Genomic DNA, 14,907 nt, shown 5'->3' with positions numbered 1-14,907 from the left:
CTGATCGCGCGAGAACTCCCGCCGAACCGAGAGCGGGTTGTTGGGAGTTGGCGCGAGATCCCGCGCGGTTTTTTGCATGGGAGGGGAGAGGTCGGGCGCCGCCTCCTCTCTCTCTCTCTCTCTCTCTCTCTCTCTCTCTCTCTCTCTTTCACGCACGCGCGTTCGGAACGGATGAGGCTCCGCCTCCGCCTCGTCCTCTCGATGTTTCTTCTTAACGGCGACGCCGCTCGTTTCGCTCACAACCTCTCTTCCAATGGAAACCCGGGGAATGAGCGGGCGGACCAATGGCGAGCCGAAGGAGGCGGGAGTCCCTGTGTACTATAAAAGGGGAGAAGAGGCCGGAAATGGCCGGCAGTTTTGCTGGAGGAGAGAGGCGGCGGGTTGGTTGAGGGGCGAAGTAAAGAAGCGCGGAGGTTGTTTCCACAAGGAGATAAATGGACGTGGTGGTCCGGATGTGCGGCTTTTGCAGATTCTAACACAATTTGCAATCTAACGAAGCCCAAGTGTTTCTTCCAAATATAGATTTACCAAATATTATCAAATAATAAAAAGCCCAGCTGTGCAAATAGAGGCATTTTTTGCTCTAATGCAATCACACTGGCCGCTTTTTCGTCCCCTTCTCTGCGGCTTAAAGCTGAAATCTGAATAAAATTTGGGAATAAAAGTGTTGAGCATCCTGTGCTTATTGGTAAGTTGAAAAGGTCTTTTTAAAATCCAGTAGTCTTAAAACAGCTTCCTCACTGTCCAACTTTTGACTTCCACCGAATCTTCATGCAGTGCCGTGGATTGTACTCGACTTATGACCACAAATGAACCCTCACGTTTCCGTTGCTAAGCGAAAAAATTTAGTTTTGCCCTGCTTTGCAACCTTTCTTGCCGCAGTGGTTAAGTGAATCACTGTGATTCTTAAATTAGTAATACTTTGGTTAAGCGAATCTGCTTTCCCAGCCAGAAGGTCGCAAAAGGGGATCACGTAACCCTGGAACACTGCGATCGTCATAAATACGAGTCAGCTGCCAAGCATCCAAATGTAAATCCTGTGCCTATTGTTATGCTGCAATGGTCATAAGTGTGAAAAACAGTCATCAGTCGCTTTTTCCAGTGCTGCTGTAACTTTGAATGGTCATTAAATGAACTGTTGTAAGTCAAGGATAACCTGCACGTTCTGATTTTGGCAGCTCTTGGAAGGCATCATAATATCTGAAATATCTTCCCCAAAGCCTTCATTGCAACTCCTCAACATCTACCCACGCCAAATAAATTATTAATTCTATTAATAGTCTTCAAATAATTGCATTAATAATCCTCAAGCATCCACATCAGATCCTTGGAAATGATTTGATAGGTGGACAAAAATATCAAATCCAGTCTAAATACCTGGCCGACGATGCGAAGAACCATAATATAGACAATATTAAGACAAATAATACCCTGGTGATCTTGTTATCATTTAATTGGGGATGGGGGGGGAAATGGGGGTTCCTTGGTCCTTTTATTCATGTTTTACTTCTATTGTTTTTAATGCCTCAATTGTAAGTCACCCAGAATCACTTTTAGAAGTTGGGCAGCCATATAAGTCCAATGATAATCGATCAATTGATGGTTTTCACCTATCGGTCTTGTGGTTTGAACGGCTGGACTTATGGAACAATAGAATAGAATAGAAGAGGATAGACTAGACTAGAATAGGAGATGGGATGGAATGGAATAGAGAAGAGTAGAATAAGATAGGATAGGAGATGGAATGGAATAGAGTAGAGTAGGGAAGAATAGAATAGAATAAAAACAGAACGAATGTAGGAGAGAATAGAACAGAATAGAGTAGAATAGAATAGAAGAGGATAGACTAGACTAGAATAGGAGATGGGATGGAATGGAAGAGAGAAGAGTGGAATAAGATAGGATAGGAGATGGAATGGAATGGAGTAGAGTAGGGAAGAATAGAATAGAATAAAACAACAGAACGAATGTAGGAGAGAACAGAATAGAGTAGAATAGAATAGAATTATTTATCGGCCAAGTGTGATTGGAGACACAAGGAATTGGTCTTTGGTGCAGATGCTTTCAATGCACACGAAGAAAAACAAAACAGAATACATTCATCAAGAATCATAAGACACAACTCTTAGTGATAGTCATAAGTTACTAATAAGCAATCAAATCATACCAGGAAACAAATAAAACAATGTAAATTGTAAAGTTACAAGCAACATGGTTACAGTCATAAGTGGGGAGAGATGGACACTAGGAAGAAAGAGAAGAATAAGAAAAAAAACCCATTTGGGTTTTAACGGTTGCATGCTAGGGGAGGATGGCAACAGGACTTTTGCACACACACACACACACACACACACACACACACACACACACAAACAGCTTCTGAGTGGAATTTTGCTTTCCGGCAGGAGTGAAAAACGGGAATGACGGTGTGGTGTGCAAAGGCGTGTGAGCCACGGAATGTAATGCTACGTTGGACCACAAGATGACTCTGTCGGACAAGTTGCCACTCAAGAAAACTTTAAAAAATCCCCAAAAGGTAGGAAGTTAGAAGGCTCCTTGTTTGGAAAAAGGGGGGGGGGAGTTTTGTTTCCACCCAAGATGCATCGCAGGTTGCTTACCAAGCTAGCAAATGCACACAAAATGCACACAAACACCAAAGCAGAATTAGTGTTAATTTTGGAGAAGGGAAGTGGTGTTAGTCCATAGTAGGTGCAAATCAGAAGTTCTTGCAGTGGCTTTTATTAGCAAACAAATTAAAAGTCCTCTTTTATGAGGACTTTGCTCTGTATTTCCTTCCTTCTTTTCCTCCCTTCTTTTCCTTCCTTCTTTCCCTCTTTCTTTCCTATCTTTCTTCCTTTGTTCTGTCATTTTTCCTTCCTTCCTTCCTTCCTTCCTTCCTTCCTTCCTTCCTTCCTTCCTTCCTTCCTTCCTTCCTTCTGTGACTGCTCATAGCTTATCCCTCCCTCTCTCCCCCCTCCCCCTCTCTCCCCATTGCTCTGTATTTCCTTCCTTCATATATTCATTCATTCATTCATTTTTTCCTTCCTCTCTTCCTTTGTTTTTCCTTCCTTCCACCCTTCCTCCGTCCCTCCCTCCCTCCCTCCTTTCTTCCTTCCTTCCATGACTGGTCGTATCTTATCCATCCATCCATCCATCCATCCATCCATCCATCCATCTCTCTCTCTCTCTCTCTCCCCCCCCTCTCTCCCTTAGTTAATCTTTGTATATACAATATATATGAATATATTGTGCAGCACTTCATTCTTAGCTGCGTCCTGTTGCAACCGTCATTTCTTTTGTTATCATATTCTGTTAGCAATGAGGTTGGATTTTTACATATCTATATTTATGACATTACTTTAATTGTATCTGGCTGAAATATTGCAGTCAAATCCCATTTCAAGTTTTTCTTCAAAGGAAACAAGTCAGGTTTTCCTGGTAGCTTGATTTTGCTCACAATAATGTTATCACATCACTTGAATTTACTCTTCAAAGGAATGATAATGACGTCTCCTGGATCCAGGGGAAAGCGGGCGGGGAGGAGAAAGAAAAGCGTCCCATTTCAAAATATATTCTTAGCTGAGATTTGGCCAACTTTATTTATTCATTGGCACGGCTGCCCATCTCAAGAAATGACTTTGGACGGTGAACCATCTTAAAATGAATTTCATTGTCTGCGGTGGCTTCTTTACTGGATGTTCTCTGCCAAAGGGATTGTGTCTTTTTCTTCCTTCTACTGAAGCTCAAATGGAAACTCCCTGCAACTTGGAGAAATGGGCTACGAGAACAAACTCGAGGAGCAGGAAGAAGAGCCACAGCCAAGATAGCAATGTCAAAAGAGAAATCCGAGTCCAAAATAGGAATAGCAAATAAATAAATAAATAAATACATACATACATACATACATACATACATACATACATACATACATACATACATACATACCACTATACATACATACGTATTGTGTCACAACCCCTGGTATGCCCAAATATTTATTTATCAGCACAAATGCAACACACACACACACACACACAAATGCATTTGTGTTGTATTTGTGCTGATAAATAAATAAAGCACAAATACAACACAAATGTAACAAAGGCAACAGTAAAAATATTGGGTTTCCGTCTGGATGGTTTCTTGTGACGAGCCGAGAATGGAAACAGTAGGCTTTCTCCCATATTTGGGCATACCAGGGGTTGTGATTAATATATATATATATATATATACACACACACACACACACACACACATATATCGGATCTCAGATTATTTTCATCTATATATATAAAAGCGAAATACCACTCACTCATCACGAAATCTCCAGAACCGTAAAGCCTACAAACTTGATATTTGGCACATATGTTCCTCTTGGTGCTCGCTAAGAAAGGATTTTTTTCAAAATGACCATCAGATCATTAGTATTTCTTATATTTTTGTTAACACGCTCTGATGCTGAGGAGTTAGACATTCTACTCTCCCTCCCCACCTAAAAAGATCTCTGTTCCAACTGCCACTTGGGCATGGGCGTGGCCAGCGCGTGACTCATCTGGCCTGCAGGCTGGCAGTTTAGACATTCTACTGCCCCTTCCCATCTGAAAAAAAACACTCTGATGCTAAGGAGTTGGATTGAGGGAGAGAAGGGGAAAAGATAGGCGAGGCCTCCGTGGGGCAAGCCTGAGGAAGAGAAGGGGAGAAGGGAGGCCGATCATAACTACTCATTAATTTTCAAGCTATAAGTGTCGATTTATCAAGCCCGATCATGTAGTGTCGTAGTGGAGCACGGTTATCCAGCTAGTTTTTAGGATAAAGTCATGTTCAGTTGCAGGAAACCACAGCCTTATCATTAGCATTCATAACTCATATCTCCTGATCTGGAGTATCTCAAAGGATTGGCAAAAATGAGCTATTTCTGCTCATTTTTACGAAATCTGTGGCATGCATTGAAGCTGCCAGAAAATCGATGGCAGGACACCACTTGATTAAGAACCCGAGTGCCTGGGAGGAGAAAGGACCGTAACAAGGTCAAGAAGTCTTGTGACACTGAGAACAAAACCGGTAGGAGATATTGACAAAAGGCTGGTGAGAAACTCAAGCGGGCCAGCCAGAAGTCCTTAAGAAAAGCAAAATGATTTACAAATGAAGGGATGGGGTTGTACAGCTGTAGTCCTTCCGGAAAAGGTGTCCACTTAACCACCCTGAATTGCAATCCGTTTCCAGTGACAGCATTAAAAGCCTCCATGGTGCCTCCATCCCTGGAGTTAGCGGGAAACCCAGGTGCCTTCTAGCCGTGAAAAAATGCCTAGCTTTTTATTTTTATCCAGCCAGATAGCAGTGCATAATTTATCAAACTTTGTTTCTTTCGCTCATTCTAATAAATAGATAAGCTCTTTTCCAACGCCCGTTGGGCCTGCAGGAGAAGACCTAAAAACAATCGTAGGAAGCCACAGAAATAGGCTTGGTAGATAAATCTGATTTGGAGGAGACCAAGCGTGCTTTCTCTGCTTAAAGATATTTTTTATGAAATGAAGTTCTTTCACACTGCAAGTCATTAGTTCTCTTCCCCTTCTCCTCCCTCCCTCCCTCCCTTCTCCGCTATAACTGTATACAGAATCTTGGCCAATGAATGTTTAAGCGACGTGAAGACAGATTCCTCCCTCCCTCCCTTCTCTCCCCTCCCTCCCTCCCTCCCTTCCTCCTTTCCTTCCTTTTCCACCATAACTACATACGGAATCTTGGCCAATGAATGCTTAAGTGATGTGAAGATAGATTCCTCCCTCCCTTCTCTCTCCTCCCTCCCTTTCTCTCCTTCCTTCCTTCCTTCCTTCCTTCCTTCTTCCCTCTTTTCTCTCTTTTCCCTCCCTTTCTCTCCTTCCTTTCTTCCTTCCTCCCTCCCTTCTTCCCGCCATGAGGACCCGGATTGTTGGGGGCAATATGCTGACTCTGTAAACCGCTTAGAGAGGGCTGAAAGCCCCATGAATAGCAGTTAGACTTATATACCGCTTCATAGGGCTTTCAGCCCTCTCTAAGCGGTTTACAGAGTCAGCATATTGCCCCCAACAATCCGGGTCCTCATTTTACCCACCTCGGAAGGATGGAAGGCTGAGTCAACCCTGAGCCGGTGAGATTTGAACAGCCGAACTGCTGAACTGCAGTCAGCTGAAGTAGCCTGCAGTGCTGCATTTAACCACTGCGCCACCTCGGTATATAAGCGGTATATAAGTCTAACTGCTATTGCTATTGCTATAACTGCATACAGAATCTTGGCCAATGAATGCTTAAGCAATGTGAAGAGAAATTCCTCCCTCCCTCCCTGTCTCTCCTTTCTTCTTTCCTTCCTTTCTTCCTCCCTCCCTCCCTCCCTTATCATAAAAATCGAGGTCATAAGAAAGTTTAAAACAGATTCTTCTCATCTGTGTCACGAAAGCTGTCAGTTTGGTAAGATTTCAGAACACAGCGAGTTAATTTTTTTCTTCTTAAGCTACCCATGGTAGCCAAAATAACTCCATGGAGTTATTCTACTAATTAATTGTAACATTCCTCCTTTTTAAGGGCTTAGACAAATTATTCACGGTGCACCTGTGAACTGTGGTAGTAAAGGCTACGGTTGTGAATGTCTTTTAAGCTCCGCCAAAGATAATATGAGTCATAAAATCAGCTTATTCCAGTAAGTGTGATTTTGGGTCCTAGAGAAGAGCCCGGAGTAGCAATAGTGAGGAAGATAATTGAGTATTGCATCATCTGCTACAAATGTAATAAAACAGCTACCAGCGGGGACGTGTTTGGAATGATCCTATTAAACCTCATCTTTGAGATTAGAAAGAATAACATCATGTCTCCCATGGTAAAAATATACTAATAAAGATGACAATAATATTAATGGATTTATGGTAGACAATTGTCTTTATTGCCCAAGAACAAATTTGTTAAGGAGACAAAAATCGGCACGAACTTCTCTCTCATGCCTAAACTTCTGTTAATTTTTCTCCATAAGAGGCTCAGATGCTCTGCCCTTCACCCACACCCACACACACACTCACGCGCGCGCACGCTTAACACAAAAATATTTATTGGATTATTGACTTGGCTTGAAGTATCCTGTGCCAACAAGGCTTATCTCTCTCTATTAGCCACGCTATGCAAAGAAAGGCAGTTCCCATGCTTTATTGTGACTTTTGGGAAGAAGCCACAGGAAGCCACGGCGCTTCTTTCCACAAATGCTCTTAACTTAAATGAAGACATACACCATGCTCTCCAAAGAACTTCGCATGGGACTTTTATTGCTTTCTTCGATGGCCATGAGTTTCCCGAGATAATTGCGTTCAGCACTGGTGGAAGTTATGGGAATCCTTTTGCATGACATTCTCTTCTCAATAGCTTTGAAGCTCTTTCTTTTTCGGTTGGGCTAAAATGAGCTTCTGTCATTTATTTGTTTCAAACTAAGCAATAGCAATAGCAGTGAGACTTATATACCGCTTCCTAGGGCTTTCAGCCCTCTCTAAGCGGTTTACAGAGTCAGCATATTGCCCCCAACAACAATCTGGGTCCTCATTTTACCCACCTCGGAAGGATGGAAGGCTGAGTCAACCCTGAGCCGGTGAGATTAGAACTGCCGAACTGCAGATAAAAGTCAGCTGAAGTGGCCTGCAATACTGCACCCTAACCACTGCGCCACCTCGGATAGATAGATAGATAGATAGATGGATGATAGATAGATAGATGGATGATAGATAGATAGATAGATAGATAGATAGATAGAGCAATAGCAATAGCAATAGCAGTTAGACTTATATACCACTTCATAGGGCTTTCAGCCCTCTATAAGCAGTTTACAGAGTCAGCCTCTTGCCCCCAACAACAATCCGGGTCCTCATTTTACCCACCTCGGAAGGATGGAAGGCTGAGTCAACCCTGAGCCGGTGAGATTTGAACCGCTGAACTGCTGATCTAGCAGTCAGCTGAAGTAGCCTGCAGTGCTGCATTTAACCACCGCGCCACCTCGGCTCTTGAGGGGACCTCGCGAAAAATCCAAGAAGCTTCATCTAAAACAGGGAAGCAAAGTTGGGTGAACGTTGTAGAGCATGCCATTTGTGGTGGAAAGTGGACATCCTGGTTTCCTCTGTCCAGCTAAGCCCAAGAAATCTGGAACCAGATGACAAGAAGTCCATCTGTCTGCGGTCCAGTCTAAGGTTTTCTTCCGTGCTTCCTCTCTAGATTTTTTTTTTAAAAAAGAATAGAATAGAATTCTTTATTGGCCAAGTGTGGTTGGTCACACAAGGAATTTGTGCATATGAATTTGCATCTCAGGGATCGAGGGGGCATATGCACAAATGTTCTCAGTGTACATAAGGACTTAAGAGCCGAGGTGGCGCAGTGGTTAAATGCAGCACTGCAGGCTACTTCAGCTGACTGCAGTTCGGCGGTTCAAATCTCACTGGCTCAGGGTTGACTCAGCCTTCCATCCTTCCGAGGTGGGTGAAATGAGGACCCGGATTGTTGTTGGGGGCAATATGCTGACTCTGTAAACCGCTTAGAGAGGGCTGAAAGCCCTATGAAGCGGTATATAAGTCTAATTGCTATTGCTACTTTGGTGCATATGTTCTCAGTGTACATAAGGACAATAAAAATACATTCATCAAGAATAAAAAGATGCAACACTTAGTGATAATCAAGGTTACTAATAAGCTATCAAATCATACTAGGATACAATGAAAACAATATAAATTGAAAGATACAAGCAACATGGTTATAGTCATAAGTCGGGGGAGATAGATACTAGGAAGGAAGAGAAAAATAATAGTAATACATTCTTGGTAAAATTATTGACATTGTGTTGTGGGAATTAATTGTTTAGCAGAGTGATGGCGTTCAGGGAAAAACTGTCCTTGTGTCTAGTTGTTCTGGTGTGCAGTGTCCTATAGTCTCGTTTTGAGGGTAGGAGTTGAAACAATTTATGTCCAGGATGCGAGGGGTCTGTAGATATTTTCACAGGCCTCTTTTTGACTCGTGCAGTGTGCAGGTCCTCGATGGAAGGCAGGTTGGTAGCCATTGTTTTTTCTGCAGTTCTAATTATCCGTTGAAGTCTGTGCCTGTCTTGTTGGATTGCAGAGCCAAACCAGACAGTTACGGAGGTGCAGATGACAGACTCAATAATTCCTCTGTAGAATCAGCAGCTCCTTGAGTAATTTGAGCTTTCCTTTCTTTTTCTTGGTGGATTAGCCAAAAATGACTGGGTTTTGATGTTCCCATGACATGGTTGCATCTCAGGGATTGAGGGAGCGCATGCTTCTTTGGATCCCCAAAGATGGCGTTTGTTTAATTGAAGGGCTCTGCAACATGCCAATTCCACTAGTTCTTGTTGGACAAGTAGAAACCGCGAGAGGTCGTCACACTATCTCAAAACCATTGATGTGGCAAGCCTCTTGATGTCACCTTCACCAGAGGTTCCTTCAAGCACATCAGGCATGGACCTGTGGCAACCCAGAGAGACGCTCCCCATTTTGAAGGACACGGGACTTCCTTCCACTCACCAGCCTTCATCTTGGTTTGGACATCAAGGACAGTGGGTGACAGTGGTGATTTATATGGAGCGCGGAAGCAACATGATTAGTTAATTTCATGCTTAATTTCTTTCCTCTAAGAAGGTGCAAATAAACAAGGGGAACACAGAAAGGATGAGACCTCATTTTCCTATTTAGGTTCCTGGTGACTTGATAAGAAAACACTGGAAGATTTTTTTTTTTACCAGCCCTTTGCTCTGTTGATGGGACTTTCATTCCCCCCCTGAAAATAGTGATGGATGAGCTAATTATTCCCCCTTCCTTTCTCTCGGTCTTTGCGTGAGATTTTGTGTTCAAACTTTCAAGTTTGGTGTGTGTTTATTCAGAAGGAAATCACATCTGAATCTTGATTCTGAGGAAACAGCAGAATTAAAAAAAAAAAAACATAAACCACTCAATAACCGGAAGAGCTCAGACTGTCTAATCTTAATCTGCAGGTAGAAGCTCACACTTTAAAAATGTTCCCTTAAGTAAAATCTTTGAGCAGGTAGAAAATTAGCACACCCGAAAGCAGATATGGGGCTAAAGAGCTGTTGCCCCCGACTCGAATGGTATGACTGTTGGGTGTTTTTAAATTATGTATTGTTATGTTTCGTCTTTTATTTTTTGTCTGTACCCCCCCCTTCCCTGATTTGAATTGTGAGCCGCCCTGAGTCCCCGTCGGGGGAAAAGGGCGGCATATAAATATAATAAAAAATCAAATCAAATCAGCTATCTATGGAGATTCTCTGCCATCCATGGTTATCTCAAAGGTGCTTTTTCAAGACTTTCTGTTTTTTCTTTGAAGATGTTTTGCTTCTCACCCAAGAAGCTTCTTCAGTTCTGAGAGAATCTGAAGAAGCTTCTGAGAGAAGCTGAGGAAGCTTCTTGGATGAGAAGCGAAACCCCTTCAAAGAAAAAAAATCCAGAAAGTCCAGTTGCCTCTTGAAAAAAAAAAACCCACCTTTGGGACAACCAGGAAGCAAACTGATTTATAAAGCAGGAAATCTTCTGTTGAAGTAATTTTTCCTATAATCAAAACATACCACCACTTTTCAGATCCGGCTACTTCCTGCTACTTTAAAAAAACAATGTTTTATATAGTTATTAATACAAGGTGGATTTTCTCATGGTTGCTGGGGGTGGGGTGGGGGGGAGGCTCCGCAGATGCGATTGTGCTAAATCCTTCCGCTCCTGCGATAAAAACCACAGAATCGCTGCATTTCCTCCCACTCCCCCCAATCTTCTTCAACCCTTTTAAGTTTTGTTGTGAAAAAGAAGAGGCGAGGAGGGGATCCCCAAAGGGCTAAACTTAAAACTGTTTATCCAATTTATTGCTGAGACATCTTTCCTGCCTCTTTCTCTTTTAAGCTGATGGATTCGTTAGCGAGCCACATGGAGGTGCTATAACCATTGTAAACGATCCCTTCGACTTTCTTTATAGTAGTTGAGAATCACCAGAAATTCAGTAAATCCAAGGTGGAAAACCTCTCCTTTCCTTTTTCTTTTTGGACAACATTTCCTTGACATCAACTTGCTTAATTTCCTACTGCATCTGATGTATGTATGTATGTATGTATGTGTGTGTGTGTGTGTGTGTGTGTGTATGTATGTATGTGTGTGTGTGTGTGTGTATATATATATATATATATATATATATATATATATATGTATATGTATATGTATATGTATATGTATATGTATATGTATATGTATATGTATATGTATATGTATATGTATACGTATACGTATACGTATACGTATACGTATACGTATACGTGTGTGTGTATGTATGTATGTATGTATGTATATATATATATTAGATTTCTTTTACAACCCATGGTATGCCCAAATATGGGAGGAAGATCAATACTTCCATCATCTGTCCTTCGGCTCGTCACAAGAGTCCATCACGACAGAAACCCAATATTTTTACTGTTGCCTTTGTTATATTTGTGTTTTTTATTTGTGCTGATAAATAGGTTCAAATCCCAGTAAGGGTATGGCTAGCTGATGAGAGCTAAATAGCTTGAAATAGATCTATACTAGTCTCCCTTTATTTATTTATCAGCAGAAATACAACAATATATATATATATATATATATATATATGTATATGTGTGTGTGTATGTATGTATGTATGTATATATATATATTAGATTTCTTTTACAACCCCTGGTAAGCCCCAATTATGGGAGGAAGCTAACTGCTTCCATCATCTGTCAATCAGCTCGTCACAAGAGTCCATCACGACAGAAACCCAATATTTTTACTGTTGCCTTTGTTATATTTGTGTTTTTTATTTGTGCTGATAAATAAAAATTATTTATTTATCAGCACAAATAACACACACACACACACACACACACACACGTATGTATGTATGTATGTATATTGCATTTAAGCCAGTGATGCAAACCCATCGCCTTTTTTTTAAAAAAAACAAAACTTTTCACCAAGTCCGTAACTTCGAATAACTTAATTGTGTCGATCCAGATGGGTTAACAAAAACATCTTGTGATTTTTTTTGGGGGGGGGAGGCGTTGACAGTGGGTTCTTCCCCTCCTCCTTGTAAAAACAATTTCAATGGAAACTGCTTGCTTCCGTTCATCTTTCTCTTTCACCTCAGTTGTTTCTCTTCTACCTTTTGCAGCTCGGATACATCTATGAGAAATATAGATTGGATGAAGGAGACCGAAGGTCTTGAGACACCTTGGCCAAATTTGGACCGGTCCTACCTGATGCGATTTATCTCAAGGTAGGAGGATAAGATAAGGTTGAGGGACAAGTATGAACAGATGGGAGCTTCTTGGAGGAAAAAGGGATAACCAGGACTATTTCGGGATCTTAAGATTCAGCATGTGTCTATCATATTATATTAGAAGTATACTAATAATCTTCTATATATATATAAAAATGGCAGTGTCTCTGTGTGTCTCTGTTTGTGTGTCTATCAGTGGTGGGATTCAAATTATTTAACAACCGGTTCTCTGCCCTAATGACCAGCTGGGTAGGCATGGCGCAGTGATCATGTGACTGCGTGGGCATGGCGAACTCAATGTCACTCATGTCGATGGGCGCTTTGCCTTAGCTGTGACAATGTCATAAGGGTTAACCAGAGAGGCAGTTTCTGTAATCAGAGCAAATAAGATTAGGCTAGAAACAACACCAGAATGTTTCCTTCCTGCCTTCCTTACAGGATTAGCCCTGTCAAGTGGGAAAAAAAACAAAATGAGATTTCTTCCAACAACCGGTTCTCTGAACTGCTTAGAAAGTTAACAACCGGTTCTCCCGAATAGGTGCGGACTGGCTGAATCCCACCACTGGTGTGTATGTTCCAGCATAACTCTGGAATGCCTCAAGCAATTTCAACCGAACTTAGTCTCTGGAAAAAAATACTGTGGGGGGTAAGACACTCCTAACACCCCTCGGGATGTGTGTTCTGTTAAGATACAGCCTGTTGTGCCTTACAATGGCTTCTACTGTACTGCCTTAAAATGGCTCCTACTGTGCAGCTGCAGTGGAGTTGCCATGGTAACGGCTTCACAGTACTCCACCAGGGGGCTCCCTCTGGTAAGTGGGGAAAATCCAACATTAGGAATCACGTTTGGTCCGGACATTTTCCCCCCTACAAATAAATACCCGGGCAACGGCGGGTTATCGGCTAGTAATATTATATTAATAATCCTATAAGGGTGTTCAGAAGGATTTCATAGGTGAAGAAATTAATGAGGAAAAAAAGAATCTAAGACAGGGCATAATAAAAAAAGCAAATCTGAAATTAATTCAAGTGAGAAGAAAAGGATGACAGCAGAGCCCAAAGTGATTTCACAGCTAGATTAATGATCTGACTACACACACACACACACACACACACACACACACACACACACACACACACACACACACTGTATTTATATGCAGCCAGTATGCATTATTTCAAAACCATGAAAAAAAGAGAAAGAATATTTTGGACATGGGATGAGACACCCGGAAAAATACGGCATCCTTCACTTAATCCTCCTGGGAAAGATTGAAGGCAAAAGAGATCCAGGCAGAAGAAGAAGAACATCATGATGGCTTCAAAATCTAAGGGACCAGTTTGGACAAAACTCAGCAACACTTTTTTCGTGCGGCTGTTGATAAAAATAGGATGGCCAACATGATCACCAATGTCCAATGATGGATATGGAAGGAGGAGGAGGAGGAGGAGGAGAGAAAAGAAGAAGAAGAAGAAGAAGAAGAAGAAGAAGAAGAAGAAGAAGAAGAAGAAGAAGAAGAAGAAAAAGAAGAGGAGGAGGAGGAGGAAGAGGAGGAGGAGAAAAAGAAGAAGAAGAAGAAGAAGAAGAAGAAGAAGAAGAAGAAGAAGAAGAAGAAGAAGAAGAAGAAGAAGAAGAAGAAGAAGAAGAATGGATCCAGGTTTCTATTTAAAGAACTTGGATGTCACAAAGGGCTGAGTGGCGTTGACATTTTATCTTTCCACAACCCCAGAGAGAGACAGAAAAAAAAAACCCCACACATCTGGGAGGACACCAGAAGTTGCTTGGGTTTGCAATTTTCGGGTAGGTGGGGGAATGCAGATGCGTTACGAGTCTGATCTCGTGTTCCTCTGGGTTATTTGGGATTCAGGTTTGTTTTTGCTGATCCTACAGGTTGTGTCCCTCGTCAGCATTTTGTCCACGAAGAAGCAATGCCAGCAAAAAAAACCAACAACCCCAGAGTTCGATGCGAGAGACTTAATTTTTTCCCCCCCAGACGAACGGTCTGGTTTTCGTAGTCATTTTCCATTTGTCTTTTGCAAAAGACAAACTCCGTTGATTTGGTTCTCCAGTAATGGATGGCTTGGCCACTTGGAGGAGGGTAACCCAAGTTTCTAGATAGCTGCAAGGAACTGCAAAACGAAGAACGAAACCAGCGGATTCCTTGTGCAGTCGGATTTCTCTGGTGTGTTTTTCAAATTGATTTTGCATTAAATGCATTTCTTTCTTTTTTTAAAAAGTAATCTTTATTAGTTATACATTTTTTTAAGAGTAAAACATACAAATACAATTTTAAACATACACCCCCCCTCCCCCCGGTGACAGTCATTCACAGCCCAACTTTTTTCTTTCCTTCCTCATTGTTAGGTCTCTAAGCCACATCTTCTCATTGCAAAGTTCAGGGATCTATTACAATACCCATGTTCACTTTTAACTTTCCCCATTTTAAGTCCCTGCTGTTCTCCTTGTCGCCCACATATACCATAAGTTCCAGCTAAGATAATGTTCCGTTTCTCCTTTGTCCCTCAGCCAACCCGTCATTCTGTCCATTTCTGCACATTCGTAGATCTTTTTAATTATAGCCTCTTCCGACGGTATGGTAGTGG

General features: G+C 41.8%; 1 long non-coding RNA gene across 1 annotated transcript; it reads left to right on the top strand.

Moving 5' to 3' along the window:
• The first annotated feature begins 274 nt into the window (after positions 1-274).
• LOC148043221 (uncharacterized) lies at positions 275-12,300 on the top strand. The gene is made up of 3 exons (XR_015698355.1): positions 275-688; positions 2,406-2,536; positions 12,196-12,300. It is a non-coding gene; the product is annotated as an uncharacterized LOC148043221 (long non-coding RNA).
• Positions 12,301-14,907: the final 2,607 nt, after the last annotated feature.

This window comes from Thamnophis sirtalis, unplaced genomic scaffold (assembly GCF_051295495.1).
Source record: "Thamnophis sirtalis isolate CommonGarterSnake01/CBP01778 unplaced genomic scaffold, rThaSir2_p1.2 scaffold_13, whole genome shotgun sequence".
Taxonomy (NCBI): Eukaryota; Metazoa; Chordata; class Lepidosauria; order Squamata; family Natricidae; genus Thamnophis; species Thamnophis sirtalis.
This window is presented reverse-complemented; position numbering and strand designations above follow the sequence as displayed.